This window comes from Lynx rufus, unplaced genomic scaffold (assembly GCF_022079265.1).
Source record: "Lynx rufus isolate CCGP_SWC_20201006 ecotype Redwood Valley unplaced genomic scaffold, mLynRuf1.p SCAF_5, whole genome shotgun sequence".
NCBI lineage: Eukaryota > Metazoa > Chordata > Mammalia > Carnivora > Felidae > Lynx > Lynx rufus.
In genome coordinates, this window is record NW_025814867.1 from 72,294,432 (window position 1) to 72,298,187 (window position 3,756).

At 35.4% G+C, this 3,756-nt stretch overlaps 1 pseudogene; it reads right to left on the minus strand.

The window, feature by feature from the left end:
* Positions 1 to 348: 348 nt before the first annotated feature.
* Positions 349 to 1,439, minus strand: LOC124527334 (dnaJ homolog subfamily B member 11-like; annotated as a pseudogene).
* Positions 1,440 to 3,756: the final 2,317 nt, after the last annotated feature.

Consider the following 3,756-nt stretch of genomic DNA (forward strand, 5'->3'; position numbering starts at 1 on the left):
TTGTTTGTTTTTGCTCCTGGAGTTCTCTTGCAGCTTTAATTCTTGAGTCTCAGGTGGCAGCACCAGACATTAAATCTCCAAATCTCCAAGGGGATTAAATCCATTAAATCCATTAAATCTCCAAAGGGAGAGGTATTATTAAACTTTTTGCTGGTCATTCGTTTCTGAACACAAATGAACAAATTCTTAAACCCACTTATTCATTTCATGATGATCATTAGGAGAAAAATTTAAGCCAAGCTTGCATATTGAAAATAAGAACAAAACACACACACACACACACACACACACACACACACACACACACCCTGTTGATAATAAATTTCATGGATTCATTTATGTTAAACAAAGTCCAATTTTATTCACTCTTAATATCCTTGTAGTCCATTGTATGCCTTCTGCAGTGATCCTTGTTTCAGTAGCTGTTTGATACCTTCTCTTGCTTCCTCTGTTAACTGTTCTTTTGGAAAATCTACATGGAAAGTGATTATCAAAGAATTCTTGATGTTGTTGTTGTCAAAGTTGGGGAGGCCCTCTCCTTTCTTCCATACCTTGGTTCCTAGTCTGGTGATCTTATCCTGGAAAATATATACACTGTGGCCATCCAAGTGAGTAATATCCATATCAAAGCCCACCAGAGACTCAACTAGTGTGATTGTCACATTTGTATATAAATCTCCTTTCCTTTCAAATACTGGGTGCTTGACAACTTTGATTCTGAACCGCAGGTCTCCTGGCTCTCCATCCACGTGAGGGTCACCTTCCCCAATAAAAGGATACTCCATGCCATCTCTCACCACAGGTTCTATTTCTACCTCCAGTGTTGGTTCTTCATTCACTAGTCTGACATTAGGGCATTCATTACAGACCACCTTTGGGTCATTTGGAAGCACCCTGGGCCCAGCTGTGTAGTCCACATTTTTGCTGGCAGTTGCGTTTTTGTTTGCCAGGAAACTGCCTTGCCACAGGTTTGTTTCTAACTACTTCCACAAAATTTCCTGCATATACTTCATCCAAAGGAACTTCTAGATCTACAATAATATCACTTCCTCTTAGAAAATTTGTCTTGCTGATAAGGGGTTCCTCCAAACATGAAATCACAATCTCCAAAGAAGTATAGAAAAAATGTCTCCATGGGAGCCCTAATGCCATCTTTTAACCCCTTTTCACTATTAACTATCATATTGTTTCCGTTTCTCATTGTCTGACAGAACCTAATAAGTGGAACCTAGATCCTGGAATTTCTCCTGAGCTCCAGGATCATCAGGGTTCCAGTCAGGATGAAGCTGCAGGGCCAGTTTCCTGTGGGCCTTTTTAATGTCTTTTACAGATGCACTTTGAGGCACCCACAAGATCTTATAGAAAACTTGCCTAGCAATCAAGGCCCCGTGGAGGTACGGCAGCAACAGGCAGAAGGTGCCCAAGTCCTGCAGGGCCATGGTTTCTCTGTACCAGCCTCTGTGCCGGTCCCTAGCCACAGACTCCTTACACACCCCGCTGCCGCCTCAGCTCAGAGCTAGCTCGCCTCCTCCTCTACCCAAATCCCACCAAATCAATATTTTAAAATTAAAGTTTACTTCAATCTCAATATTTTATTAGTATTTGTAATTATTCATTTTTATACTTAACAATTTTAGTTTTACATGTAATTTAAATGTAATTTCATTGTCTATATCCGAGTTCTTTTGACCTTATTTATGTGTTCATAAATAGTTCCCAAAATACTCATGGGAAATAAGTAACAAACGATGGCATGCATGTCATATTATATAGCTTTTATAAAGTTCCTATTTTAGTGAACCCAGGTGGGTTGTTTTAGTATTTGAACTGTATCTACATTACAAATAGATTACCTGAAAGGTATATCCTACAATGAAAATCCCTTAGAACTCATACCATCCACATAATCTGCTTTATTATATTAATCCAAACTCATTTCTAACAAATTCCTACCCTAAACCTTATACTCAAAAAAAAAAAAAAAAACAAACACTAAGCCACTTGAATTTCATAAAACATACCATGTGTTTTTCTGTCTTCTTGCTTTTGGACATAGTCATCCTCCTATTTGTAATGACTTTCTGTCTTTCGTCCACCAGGGGAATGCTCATCTATCTTCCAAGCTTTAATTTAACTATTATCTTCTCAATGAAACCTCCCAGATACCCCTTCACTGTCCATGGAAAAACTGATCATTCCTTCCTCTCTGCTACTATAGAATCTATCCATGTCTCTTTCCTTATACTCATCCCTTTTGAATTACTTGTTTGACTCTCTCCTCAATCAAAATATGAGTTCTCTGATGGAAGTGGAGCAGATCCCATTGATCACTGGAATAAGAAATTCTTTCAGTTTATAGAAATATACAAATAACATCTCACACTGAAAAGATAAAATAATAAAGAATCCATATCTTAAGATACTAGAAAAATGGCACACTTACAGGTTTCATTCAAAGGCCACAAAAATAGAAGATTCTCAGAATCAAAAGACATTAAAATGTAAAAATTTCTGTTTCATTAATTAACATAGATGATTGAATCAATAGATAAATGTTCTGATCCATCCACAGTCAATAAAACAGGCTCCCAAAAATAAAGAGCCCATGTTTCCAGCTTCCTATTCTATGAAAAGTATTGCAGAGTTAAATTTATATTTTCTGCTTGATTTTGTATGATTCAGAAATATTTATGTTTCCCTATCACTAAGTAAATGCTTACAACTAGGAAAAATGGACTATTTTGTTATCTTGAAGTAGTCCCTCTCATATAGTATTTCATAAAGAAAAAAATATCTGGGAGTTAGGGCAATGTTTACATTTGACAGCAATAGTAAACTATCCCAATAACATTCAGTTGCTTCATATACCATGAAATAAAGACATGGTACCATTGTCCAATGCCATAGTTTTCTGATAATTAGCATGATCTATGGCACATTTTTCTGTCTTGTATCTAGTTGTCCTCAGCTTGTTTCCAAAACTCAGGCTTTTTCCAATTAGTTATTCATGTTGTTAAATTAACTTGTATTAAAATAGAAACAGTTTGAGATTCAAGAGAAAGAGAAAATAGAATAGGAAGGAAGTTTATTTTGGTTTAATATTTTTCCAGGTTTACATACAACTTTGTCTAATGGCAGAAGCAATCTCAGTTAAAAAAAACATTATTTATTTTTTTGTTTATTAATTTAGACTGTATAAAGTTAGCATAACGATGAGCTGGAAACTGTCCTATGTTTGTAAAGATAAAGGAAATGATAATATTCCTTTACAATACAAAGAAGGGTTGCTCTGTGCAAAGCATAATACTAAAAACTGCCACATATCACCAAGAGCTATCACATATAACCTGTCTACTATATGCTAAATGATTTTTATATACTATCTTATTTAATCTACATGACAATCCTAGAATTTATGATTTTCTCTGTCCCCATTAATGTGATTTTTTAACTTAAAATGTCAATAGCTAATTTTTTAAAAAATGATAACTAATCAGGTAGAATACACATCTCATATGCACAGCAGAAACACAGAGAATACACATCTCATACAGCACAAAGAAATGAATAACATGAAGGAAAGGTAAAAGACTCAGAGAGGACAGATCCAGAGACCGAAGCATATGAAAACTCACAATTCCAAAGAAGATAGAAAGAAAATGAGGAGGTAACAAAGAAATAACAGAAGAAATTTCCCTGTGCTAAATAAAGACTTAAGTCTACGAGATGGAGAGTAAAAATAGACATTTTCAGCAA